At 37.6% G+C, this 14,083-nt stretch overlaps 1 protein-coding gene across 3 annotated transcripts in view; it reads right to left on the minus strand.

The window, feature by feature from the left end:
- NOX4 (NADPH oxidase 4) overlaps nucleotides 1-14,083 on the minus strand; it is a 177,753-nt gene that overhangs the window by 69,033 nt on the left and 94,637 nt on the right. The gene's annotated exons all lie outside the window — the stretch shown is intronic.

The following is a 14,083-nucleotide window of genomic DNA, read 5'->3' on the forward strand; positions in this document are numbered from 1 at the left end:
CCTACCTGCAAGGCAGGAGACCCGGGTTTGATCTCTTTGCCAGGAAGATCCCCTGAAGTAAGAAATGGCAACCCCCTCCAGTCTTCTTGCCAGGAGAATTATATGGACAGAGGAGAGTGGCAGGCTATAGTCCATGGGATTGTAAAGAGTCAGACACTACTGAGCGAATAACACTTTTTTCCTAGGCATATGATTTAGCTTTGTAAATTCTTGGCTTGTTTCTAAAATCAATTTCACTTTATAACATGTTTTAATAGAGCCAGTCCTATGCTGCTACTCAAATTTTTCTAGACTTTCTTGTTACTCATTTTTTATTGTTTTTGTGAGTTTTCTTCAAATAATTAATATTATTTTTTATCTTGAGTTCTCATTTTAACTGAAATTATATTAAGGTTGTAAATTATTTGGGGAAGAATTAAGAGTTTTAAATATCTTACCTTTATATCTAGAGAAACTGCATGTCCCTTTCAACTATTTTATTCTTCTAAAAGTCTTTAATTTTCTTTATGTCACTTGATTCTCAATTCTCATTGAAGTTATATCAGTTTTTTTTCTCTTGATTTCCTTTTAATATGAAAAAACAGTGAACACAAAATGGCTGCCTTCAGAAGACTCAGGAAATTTTTTTATTGGAAGTTTACATAATAAAGACCAACTCCTCTAGCTACATAAACGATTAATACAATATGTAATAAATACAATTAAGGACTTTTTAAAGGATGACTGAAAACTGTTGCCTCTGTTTCTGCCCTGTGGAAGAAGCAAGAATAGGAGTATCTATTCATATAAAGGGATTCCTAGGCCTAAAAAAGGAAACAGATACATTATCATTTCCTTTCAGTTTGCTTCTTAACCCTGGTTGTCTTTTTTACTGTGCTCTCTGCCAACTCTGAAAGTATGTAAGGTTGAGTACTACATCTCAACCAGCAAAGACACAATATACCAAACCACCACGGAAAAGTCCACCATTCCAGCAGCAGCAAAAGCTTCTCACTGTCATTGTGCAAGTCCAATGTCAGACAAATACATCACAAATGAGGGAAAGGAGCTGGGGGGAGAAAGGATGACAGATCAGTTGACGATTCCTAAAGGACAATCTTAAAATGTATTTTCTTATTTGCTCCAGTCAGCGGCATAACTCTCTGCTAGGTAATGTCTAGGACATACATACTTTTCTGCATGGACCTTCTAGCCTTTCCCTTCCTTCTAATTATTTGGTAGCTCCATCTCAAGACATTTTACTAGTTTCTTAATACAGTGCCAACAAAAAATAAGATCGCCTTCTCTTTTTCAGTACTCTGTGACAGATCCTATTTTAACTCTTCTTCCCTAACTCTATTACCTACTCAAACTATATTTCTTGGTGTTCCTTAGCATTCCATGTCCATAATTTGTCACCCCCAAATTGTCTCAAAATCTCATTTCATGGAAGTATTTAGTTTTTCCATTCTAATTTATATTTGTTTATGAAATCCTGAACCTTCCTCCCTTGTTAAAGTTCAAAAATCATAATAAGAGCAATAGTATTTTTACTAGACTCTATTCCCAAAGTTCCTTGACTCAATTGCCTTTGAATCACTGGAAGATAAGTATCTTCCTTTGGCATTAACGTACTTAATGTCTTAGGTGTGTTCATTGGATGACTTAAAGAACACTGTCTGCATGATTATAATCCATTAAGTTACAATTTTGCTTTAAAAATTACAATTTTACAAATAGGAAACAGGAACCATATTCATTTAGCGTCCTTTATAAAGTGCTTAACAATTACATCAAACAAATGAGTACTTAAAAATGTTCCTCATGATAATGAAAATGTAACAAAATTTTTGTCTTTTTGGCTTTGAAATTATTTAGTCCGTTACCACCAGACTAGCTTGGCAAAATGACATATTCTTTCTTGACCACCCAGGACATTATGGTCATATTTTTGACATTGCTTAAGAAATTATGTTACCAAGAAAATTTCTCATTATTCTTTTCTTTGGCTGCGCTGTATAGCATGCAGGATCTTAATTCCCTGAACTGGGATCCATCTGTGTCCCCTTAGTGGAGCAGAGTCTTAAACACTGGACTCGGGAAACCCATCACTATTCTTATTTTCCTTAATACTATATAGTAAAATCAAGCAGAAAATAGTAGATAAAAGAGAAGCCAAACTTAGGAACTGAACAGTTCATAATAAAAACATAACAATCCATGCAAACAAACCACTTTGCTATAATAATTCTACTTCCAGGCCCAGAAATTGAATAATTTGCTTATTTTCAAAAATAAAAAGTAATATTTTGATTGGATTAAAAAGGGAAAAATTTTGTATTTTTCCCTATCTTTGGAGTTATAAAATAACTGAACTAGAATGGAACTTAATGAGTAGTGAATTCCAGTCATTTACTAAGCAATCTCTATATTTTCTGTGGCATTATAAGAGAGCTGTCATCTACTAAAAAATGACAGCATAGATTTCATGTTCATAAACTGAGAAACCAAGGGGAAAACAATTTATCCTCTCTCCTGAGCACAGATGGGCATTTAAATGGTAATACAAATTTCTCATTTCCCTGACAGAAAAACTTCCTTGAATTCTCAGACTATGAAATATGGGATTTAAGTGCAGCTCATATTTATTGAATGATTTACTATATTATGATAGCAAATGAGTTATGTTAAATTACATCATATTAACTAATTGTCCTCAATGATTTCTACATAGATTCACATGAGGCTAGAGTTATAATGTGTTTCACAATACAAATAATACATACCTCAAGACAGATATTTACCCAGACAGATAGATATAGAAGTAATTGCCTATGGATTTGCTACTCATCACCCACCACTAATAAAAGGCCAGACCAATATAAATTCAATCCCTCTCAGAGTTCCGGGGCAATTTAGAAATAGGAAGAATTCAGAAATAGGCCCATTTGCTATGTGCTTCTCTTTGAACACGGATTCTCTCTACTTACTGGCCTCCACTTTACTCAGTAATTCACAGCAATTTCTACCATCCCCAAACTTCTCTGCATTTTCTCCCAAAGATGATTTTTATAAGGTTAGCAATAATGCCTTCCTACAGCTACTGTTCAGTCCGACTTCTTTGGTCACAAAACAGCATTCTTATCTCCTCGTTTTGCTTGACGGGCTTCCCAGGTTCTTTACTGCTGGGAAGTAACTTGTTTAGAAACATGAGTTTGATCCCTGGATCAGGAAGATGCCCTGATGGAGGGCATGGGAACCCACTCCAGTATTCTTGCCTGGAGAATGTCATGGACAGAGGAGCCTGGTGGGCTTCAGACCACAGAGTCACAAAGAACAGGCCAAGCTGAGGTGACTTACCATGTACGCACAGCTTGCTTGACACCATGACAGATCTTGAAACTTGGTATCTTCGCTTCTAACCTAGTCTTTCTCCTTTCCAATCTGTATAATACCAGTAGGGTGACACATACAAGTACAAATCTGATTTCCGTTCCTGTTTTAAACCCTTCGATTTTTCACCAACATCTTTAGAAAAAAAGGCCACACTTTTTAGGAATTTCTACAAGCTCCTCCATGACATGACCTCTGGATACCATCCCAGCCTGCTTTCCAACGGCATGATACTGTCCTGGATTTCCATGATAACTCATCCTTCTGAGCTGTCATTCAAGCTGTTTCTCCCCCTGGAACAATCTCTCACTCTCAGAAAAGTCCTGTTTTTTTTTTTCCATTACACTCATTTTGGTGCCGAAAGCCTCCCAAATCTCCCTCCCAAGGCACCTTATTGTTGTTATTTGGTTGCTAAGTTGTGTCCAACTCTTGGCGACTCCATGAACTGCAGCACACCAAACTTCTTGTCCTTCACTATCTCCATTGCTCTCACTCACGTCCATGGAGTCAGTGATGCCATCTCATCCTCTGCCGCCTTCATCTGGGTGGCCACAGTATTACCTTTACATCTCTGACCACTGCCCCACCACTGGTGATTTTTCAGGAAGCAGAGGATATACCTTCCTGCTTGCTTACCTGATCTCCCCTCCCTTCCTCCTCCCTCCCTTCCTCCTTCTTCCTTCCTTCCTTCCTCCTTCTCTCTCCCTCCTTTCCTTCCACCCCCCCTTCCTCTCTTCCCTTATCAAATATTCACATTTATTTAAAACAACCATTTTAATGGATCCTTGAGTACAACGGTGAGCAAAAAGAGACACAGGTCCTTACTATGATAATGCTTTTAGTATAATGGAGAAAACTTGTTCTACCAATGATCACACTTTGAATATACAGTTACCAGTGGAGATAAGCGCTCTCAAGAAAAGAAATATAGTTGATAGCAGCAAATAAGAAACAACAAACTGAGACGTCTAGAAGGCTTCATAGAAGAAGTGGCTCCTGAGCTATGATTTAAAGATACTAGGTGCCTACGTGGGTAGGGGTGGGAGAGGGTGGTGGAGACTACTGTGGCCATATGGATCAGAATTACATAAGGTGGGGGGGGGGAGGCAGCAAGGGAAGCAAGAGGGACAGAAAAGCCAAGGGTACTGTTGTGCAAAGAAGAAAAAAACTCAATCAAGATGAAAGGTAGGTCAGGGACTGTGCAAGGAGGCCTTTCCAGGCCATTGGAAGGATTTTTTTTTTTTTTTTTTTGCTTTATCCTAGGAGCAAGGGAAGCTATTAATGTGTTTAAAGCAAAAGCAGGGATTTAATTGGATTCATGCTTTGAAGTTTCTATGGTTACAGTGCAGAGAATGGATTGGAGGTGACAGCTATAGTGAATTTAATCAGGAATGGACCAATGCTGGTGAAATCCAACTCCCCACCTGCTCAATAGCTAATCTGAAGAACTGGACCATGCCTGGAAAAAACTCACAATTATTCTGACTTGTCTCACTTTAAATTTTGAACCACATATCTCAGTAGGCTGCTCAGAAGGACCATCATGCTTCACTCATCGATTTACTACTTCAAATGACACATTACACTTTCTTCCTTCTCCGCAAAATTCAAAAAATTCCCCATTCTCAGAAACAACCTTACTATTTATTTCACCAAGAACATGGAAGGAATCAGAAGAGAAATCCCATTCCACTCACTTCAATCAGAAGAGATGCTCTATAACCATCTTCTCTGTCTTCCTGTAAAGCATAAACTTGCCCAGCTGCCTTGTCAGAGATCAGCTCTTCACTTGTACATTGGAATCCAGTTCTCTCAGAATCCATTAGGAGACCCTTATGGACTTTGCTCCTGTAATTATACCCTCTAACTCTCCAGCACTATCATTATTTACATCTCTCAGTTCAGTTCAGTTCATTCAGTTAGTTGAGCCCAACTCTGCAACCCCAAGGAACATGCCAGGCTTCTCTGTCCATCACCAACTCCCAGAGCTTGTTCAAACTCATGTCCATTGAGTTGATGATGCCATCCAATCATCTCATCCTCTGTTATCCCCTTCTCCTCCTACCTTCAATCTTTCCCAGCGTCAGGGTCTTTTCTAATGAGTCAGGCCTTCGCATCAGGTGGCCAAAGTATTGGAGCTTCAGCATCAGTCCTTCCAAAGATATTCAGGGCTGATTTCCTTTAGGATTGACTGGTTTGATCTCCTGGCAGTCCAAGGGACTCTCAAGAGTCTTCTCCAACACCACAGTTCAAAAGCATAAATCAGGAAGTTTCCACAAGACTCTCATCCTTATATTGCCATCTCTACTTCAATCTTATTTTTCATATTGTCCTCAGGCATATATAAATATAATTGTTTACACTCAGTATACGTACATATATATAAAAATATATAAACTGGGCTTCCCAGGTGGTGCTAGTGGTAAAAGAAACTGCCTTTCAATGCAGGATACATAAGAGATGTGGGTTTGATTCCTGGGTCAGGAAGATCCTTTGGAGAGGGAATGGCAACCCATTGCAATATTCTTGTCTGTACAATCCCATGGACAAGGAGACTGGCAGGCTACAACCCATAGGGTCACAAAAAGTCAGACACAACTGAAAAGACTTAGCATGCATATATATAAACAGATAAAAATGCATACATTTATTTTCTACTCACTCTAAACTTATATCCGCCTTCTCCCTATGTCTTCCTCCCATTCAACTACTGCCCTATTTCTTTACTTCATTTTACATCCAAACTCCTTAGAATTTGTCCAGGGATGTGCTGACAAATATTTAATAGCCAGGTCTTAAAAATTCTTCTAACCCTACTTTACGGTGTTTGTCAATTGCTATGGAATGAACAGTCACATTGTGGATGACTTAAAGCTATGAAACCTGACTTCACGGAATGCAGAGCTGGAAAAGAAGCACCCAATAACCCAGTAAGCTCATAGGAGCTGACTCCAACACACCAGATCTGTCTCTATTTACCATCTCCAGTTCTTCTCTTACTGTTATTGTCTTTTGTTCCCATTAAATCACGATTCCTAAGGTCCTTACTTCGGCCCTCATTTTACTCCACTTTTCAGCAGCATTTGTCCCAACACCGTCCCGTGGTGTCCAGGACTCAGACTTGCCTCAGGTTCCTCTTTTTCTTCAGTGACCACTCTTTCTTAATCACCTATGCTGAGCTCAATGTGTTGATATGTCTCAGGGCTTAGTTAGATTTCTTCTCTGTCTATACACATTTCTTAAACTAGTTGCTCTTGATCAAGAATACCACTCTTACAGGCAGTTTTGAGACCTCATGGAGGCAACTTGGCTTTCACAGTTATGATATATTACTGACATTTACAGAGTAGAGATCAGAAACAGCAAACATCTTATAATTTGTGGAGAATACTGTGCAAAAAGAAACTGTCAACCCCACATATGCTTTTCAAATGACTTTCTGGACTTTCATGTAAATGAAAAACTCGTTTATAATTATAAAGACTTTGCATGATTTAAATATACACTGGAATTTCTAGCACTGTAACCACACTGAAAAATAAGTAATATTGTACCCTATTGTGCTTAGAACTTAACCAAAATATGTTTACCATTTTGAAAGCATACCACATAAAGAAACTGGGCCTCAACAGTATTTGGCATTGGGAGCCTGCATTTGGAACTGTCTTATTCATACTCATTTTGTATGTGGCTATAAATCACCTATTTCATTTTGACTTCCAGTGTAGTCATGCCTAAAAATTTAAATACTGAATGTAAATCATTTACTATAAGTTATTTACACAGCTCCTTTATACTGTTAGAACATTTTATTGATTTTTTATAAATCATTTGTGTATATAATATCTGTACATTTAATTTTAAGAATGTAAAGTGGCATATAAAATGTTACAAAACACGATGCTGGATCGTACATAATTGAGAATTACTGCCCTAGGTGATCCTGACCAGAGTCAAGGATTTAAATCCATGAAGGTACTAATGGTTCCCAAGTTTAGATCGCTCACTTAGAGCTCTCAAATTTAAGATGTATGGAACTGAACTTTCAATGTCCACTCTTATCCTCCTAATACGCCACAGTGTTCTTTATCTTAACAAGCAGCAACACAGTACTCTTAAGGAAACTGAAAACCTTGACGTTATATACAATTCATAGCTTTTTTATAACCCACCCCCAAAGGATCCACAAAATTTGAAAGATACATCTTCAAGATCCATCCACTTCTCAAGCTCCAGTCTCTATCACCCTGTGCGTAACTAGCATTTCTTCTCGTTTAGAAGTCAGCAAGAGCTTCTCTCTTATCTCCTGACTTCCACTCATGCCCACCCCATCATATTCTTTTTCACCACTTTATTTTTTATTTATTTATTTATTTTTTTTAGCCTGAATTTCAGCCAGTTTATTTGTGCAGGTATAGGCATGATCTAAGAAAAAGTGATTCCACATATAATTAAGTGGATGAGGGCTGCTTAATATATATATATATATATATATATATATATATATATATATTTATTTTTTATTTTTTTTATTAGTTGGAGCTAAAGACTCTACCAGAAACTAGAGCTAATCAATGAATATAGTAAAGTTGCAGGATATAAAATTAACACACAGAAATCCCTTGCATTCCTATATACTAACAATGAAAAAACAGAAAGAGAAATTAAGGAAACAATACCATTCACCATTGCAACAAAAAGAATAAAATACTTAGGAGTATATCTACCTAAAGAAACAAAAGACCTATACATAGAAAACTATAAAACACTGATGAAAGAAATCAAAGAGGACACAAACAGATGGAGAAACATACCGTGTTCATGGATTGGAAGAATCAATATTGTCAAAATGGCTATTCTACCCAAAGCAATCTATAGATTCAATGCAATCCCTATCAAGCTACCAACGGTATTTTTCACAGAACTAGAACAAATAATTTCACAATTTGTATGGAAATTTCACCACTTTAAAATATGAGTCATACCCTAATCAGAATCCTCCAATGAGTCTCCATAACATTTATAATAAAAACCGAAGCCTGCAAATGCCTATCATATCCAGTTTTGGGGCACTTCTTAGACTTTATTCCCTAAAACATTTCCACTTAGTTCCAGCAACACTGCACTTCTCACCAGTCCTTGGACACGAACGTTTGAGTGCTTAAGGCTGTTCTCACTCACTCTCCTCTCTCCCATATATCTGTCTCTCCCCTCAGTGATTCAGGGCTCTGTTCAGAGAGGATCTGCTGACCTCCTGTAATAGTCTGGGTCCAGCCCAATCCAGGAAAGGTTCTGTATCATTTAAATGGAAGGAATCTGAGAGAGGGAACGAGTGACTCAGATGAATAAGAACTGGGAAGCTGTATTAAAGCAAGGGGAAAAATCCAAAGGGTAACAGGAAGCTATTACCATCCGTATATGAGCTGGTGGGACACGGTGGATAGGTGACACTACCAGAGACCATAAACCAGGGCCATGTGGCAGGAGATAGAATCTCCACTGAGGCATCTCAAAATGATTTTATACTTCCTCCTCCATCAAAAAAGTTTGACCTGTTTTTTTCCATCCTGTTTTCTACAATGCTCGGAGGTATCACCATTTGCTTCTTCCTCCCTAAACTAACAACAAAAAATTTTGGCTTGCCAAACACTAGGTAAAGTGACTAGAACAAAATAATCATTCAGATGTAGGCTTCAAAATCATGCTTTTAATTTAATCAGATTAAAATCCAAGTCCTTCTGTAGCCCATAGAGTCTGACCACCCCCACTATCCTCTCTGATCTCATTTCCCACCACCATCATTCACTGACTGTATTCCAGTCCCACTGGGATCCCTGCCTTCCCTGAATATCCAAAGTTACCCCCACCTCAGGGACTTTGCACTTACTGTTTCCTTTGCCTAAAGGTACTTTTCCCTGAAATCCACCTGATGTATTTCCATCTACTTACCTGTCTATTCAGAAAGTCTGTATCTAAAAGAGTACTACCCCTATCTAAAATAGCACTACCACCCTTCACCATTCTTACACCCTTACCTTTATTTTTCTCATAGCACTTATCATTATCTAACACACTACATATTGATTTGCTGTCTTGTTTCTGGGAGGTCTCTGTTGACTAGAACACAGTCTCAATGAGAGCAAGGACCTTGTCTATTTTGGTCAATGTTGTATCTATAGAACCTAGTGCAGCGTCTGGCATAAAGTAAATGTTTAATAAATACTTATTAGCTAAGATTTACAAATAGTTTAAATGCTGTCTTCCACAAATGACTAACCATTATAATTTGCTAGTAGTAGAAACAACAAAAGCATATTTCTAGTCACTATAGATAGCTTTTTTTGGCATATCCTTCAACAGGAGTACTTTTATTGTTTTGCATTTTGCAGCAACCAAAGCTATTCATAGATATATTTAGGGTAGGGTAGATGTCATAATTTTTCCAGAACATGTCATTATAAAACACTATAAAACATTATTATAATTTAGAGTAGTCATAATCTGTCAAGAGGCTCCCCCAAATGAAAAAAAATACTTAGAATATATTACACATATTCTGTTTTAATCTTTTCAAAAGCAATGATCTAGATGAAGAAGTATAAAACATGCCTGGCTAATATGAGTGGAAGAAAACAGAGACAGACAGTTACCACCTCTTTCTTGGACCAGTCTCTAACGAGACCGCTATCTACTTACAGTAGCGTAAGTGTCAATGTGTCATGTGAACAAGGCAAATCCAAAATGTTACATGCCCCTGTTTTCCCGCTTTCAATTCTCAGGTTAATCATATCTTTAGATCACAGCAAGATTTACAAATAGACAGGATGGGAATTGATAACCAAGATTCAAGGAAAAACCATTATGTGATACACACAACTGGCCTTATGTTGGATGTCCATCCAATTATCATCAATCCATTAATTACTTAATGGAACAATGACAAGATTTTCAGATTAATTACATATTGATATTAGGTATATAATGTTTTATAGTAAAAGTCAAATCTCTCCAGAGTAACCTGCTACTTAAACCATTAAAATAACCAATGGTGAGGTATTATCCAGTAGTAATGATACCTAACGAAGAAAGTAAAAAGATATTTGGGACTATGAGAATGATAATCATGGCAACTGGCAATCAAAATGTAACCATACATTTGAAATTGGAAAGCAGGACTGATTCTAGAAAAACAGCAGGTATTAATTCAGTTCAAAGAGAAATCTCCTCAGATAATTCACTCCACCCCTCTATCATCATCATTTCAAGGAAAAACCTGAATTGCAGAATTAAAGAGGTTTGAAGAGTCTTCTAAATGTAATGAGTCTCTCACGTACTTAGGAGATGCAACCAGCATGCACGCTCAGTCGCTTCAGTCCTGTCTGACTCTTTGCGATCCCACAGACTGTAGTGCACCAGGCTCCTCTGTCCATGGATTCTCCAGGCAAGAATACTGGAGTGGGTTGCCATGCCCTCCTCCACAGGATCTTCCCAACCCAGGGACTGAACCTGCCTCTCTGTGTCTCCTGCACTGCAGGCAGATTCTTTACCACCCAGCTACTGGGGAAGCCCCAAAGGCTGGACAACAAAACGGAAACTTTGCTGCCTCTTTGCCCTGTGCCATATAGCTGCTTCATTTACTTCTTGGGTTCTCTCACAGCTGGGCATAGAGGATTAGACTCAGATTAGACCCATGAGGTGGTACCAAACCTGTCCTTTAGAGATGCCTAGGCGGGACATATAGGACTTCCCTGATAGTTCAGTTGGTAAAGAATCCACCTGCAATGCAGGAGACCCTGGTTCGATTCCTGGGTCGGGAAGATGTGCTGGAGAAGAGACAGGTTACCCACTCCAGTATTCTTGGGCTTCCCTATGGCTCAGCAGGCAGAACATATTTCAGGGAAGAACTAGTCACAGTAAAACATTTCTCAGGCAGTTTAAAAAAGTAAATCTCTGTTATTCAACTTCTTAAGCATCTCTTTGGTATATTTTCTATACCTACTGCTTTTAATATGGAGTAATACATAATAATCAATTCTTTTAGAATAAAAATCAATAATCCTTGATTTCAGCAATGCTATTTCCATTTTTCCTTCCATAATTATTTTTATAAGACAGCTAAAACATTTTCTGAACTAAAGTGGCAGTGGCAGAATTATTTAGTAGTTCTCTGCATGAATGCCTGACATTTTCCCCCAAATCAACAAATATTTAAAGTCAACAACCAATAAAGTCTGTTAATTGAAAAGCATCTAACTGGAACTGAACTCTCTGAAGAGAATGAGCATGTTTCCCCCTCCATGTCACTGTACATTAAAAAAGAGAATAAAATTAAAACTATTAAGAACTCCTAATAGAAAAAATTAAAATAAATGATGAGATAATGACAATAGAAAATAACTTTATGAAGAAACTCAGTAATAATAGCTAGTAATAAGCCATGATAAACTTCCTCTAACCCTGATGAATTAAATTATGACTTCATTGTGCTTGTTTCCCTTCAGATATAGAATTCTATCAATTATCATTCATTGCAAAAGTTAATTCTTACTATATTGGGATTCTTACCAGAGAAGAACTTCACTCATTTTTTATTTGTCAAACAGTGCAAAAAAACCTCTTTACTTATATCAACTAGTTCTGGGATTATGGGAATTACTATTTCTATACAACATCACTATCCTTCTCACAATGAACTACCATACTCTCTTTCAAAAGCTATCAAATAAATAATATGAACTGAAGCTTGATTTTTTTCATTGATTCCAAATAGGTCATCACTGCTCAAATATCTTTGGATTAGTTTCATCGTCTGACCATTAAATTCTATGTTGCATATTTTCCCCATTCTCTTCTCACCTCCATTTCCAAGTTGACTGCTCTTTCTATAGACAGAGAATTTTATACACACTATTATTTTTAAGTGTATCACACAAACTTTTTCAACTTACTTTTCTAAAATATCCCTTCCTTGTTACAAAACATCTTGTCTTTTCCTGATTTTTACAATAACTAGTCCCCCTTTCTAATACTAACTTCTTAAACTGCACTTGCAAATACATCCTCAGTTTCCAGCCTCACTCCTCCACTGATTCCTTCTCTTCTGCCTCCCAGGACCAATAAGTCTTCCCTTGATCCTAACCCTGTCCACTAGCAAGTCATCAGCCCCACTTTCCCTACGATGCTTCCAATCCTTCAAACGTTTCCTAACACCTCTAAGCTGTTCTAACACCTTGTCAAAGCATTCAAGATCTGCATCAGGTTGACTCTAAATGGTTTTACCATACTCCTCCCCAAAACATTATCTTTACTTCTGATAGCCTTATTTAAGAAACTTACCTTTCTTGAATAAGGGCAAATTTACCTTGCCCGATTTTTCACAGTGCTATGGGTCACCTTCTTTCTTCACCTGCCTGATTTTCAAGTTGGGCTTACACTCTATCTTCACTGTGAAGCTTCTCTTATGGCCCTAGATCACACTGACTCTGCCTTTTTCTGATTCCCTATAGTTTTCACAAACCAACTCCTAGTTCAGGACTCAATTAAAAAATTACTCTTCATTTACATTGGCATCCTCTCCTTTGAGAAACCAAAAGAAACAATCAGCCAACAAGTTACCATTTACTGATTACTCACTTGTCAGTCACTCTGTTGGGCCAAGGGAATAGAAGAATGAATAATATTTCTTTTATTTACTCACAGCTCTTAATACAACACATTTCTTAGATAATAAAAATAAATCAATAAAAGAGCAAATTATCACCAACAGATCGGCTATTATAAATGACCACCATTCCAAAGACACTGTAGAGTTGTTTCATATATATATATATACACATACACACACACACACACACACACACACAGATAATACCATGCAAAAGGTCATCCAGGAACTAGATTTGTGTGATTGCAAATTAAAAGATGCTTGCTCCTTGGAAGAAAAGTTATTAGCAACCTAATAGAGAGCATATTAAAAAGCAGAGACATTACTTTGCTGACAAAGGTCCATCTAGTCAAAGCTATGGTTTTTCCAGTAGTCATGTGTGGATGTGAGTTGGACTATAAAAAAAGCTGAGCGCTGAAGAATTGATGCTTCTGAACTGTGGTGTTGGAGAAGACTCTTTGAGAGTCCCTTGGACTGCAAGGAGATCCAACCAGTCCATCCCAAAGGAAATCAGTCCTGAATATTCATTGTAAGAACTGATGCTAAAGCTGAAACTCCAATACTTTGGCCACCTGATGTGAAGAACTGACTCACTGGAAAAGACCCTGATGCTGGGAAAGATTGAAGGTGGGAGAAGGGGATGACAGAGGATGAGATGGTTGAATGGCATCACCGACTCAATGGACATGAGTTGGAGTAAACTCCAGGAGTTGGTGATGGACAGGGAGGCCGGGCGTTTTGCAGCCCATGGGGTCACAAAGAGTCGGACACAACTGAGCCACTGAACTGAACTGAACTGAATCCTAGGAGTTGAATATTTTGAAAGTAAATACACTAATTTTAAAATCACATTTACTAAAACATACATTTCAATGTTCTCACTGTTGCCAGTACATCTGACAAGCAGATAGAAATCTATGGTTTACAATCACATGAACAACACACTATTAACAATTACCGATATCCAAGGTATTCCAATTCCAAAAATACATCTTACAAGGAAAAAAAAAACAAAATACTTGAATATCAAACATGTACAAGCAAAGA

The sequence above is a fragment of the Dama dama genome, chromosome 2, assembly GCF_033118175.1.
Source record: "Dama dama isolate Ldn47 chromosome 2, ASM3311817v1, whole genome shotgun sequence".
Lineage (NCBI taxonomy): Eukaryota > Metazoa > Chordata > Mammalia > Artiodactyla > Cervidae > Dama > Dama dama.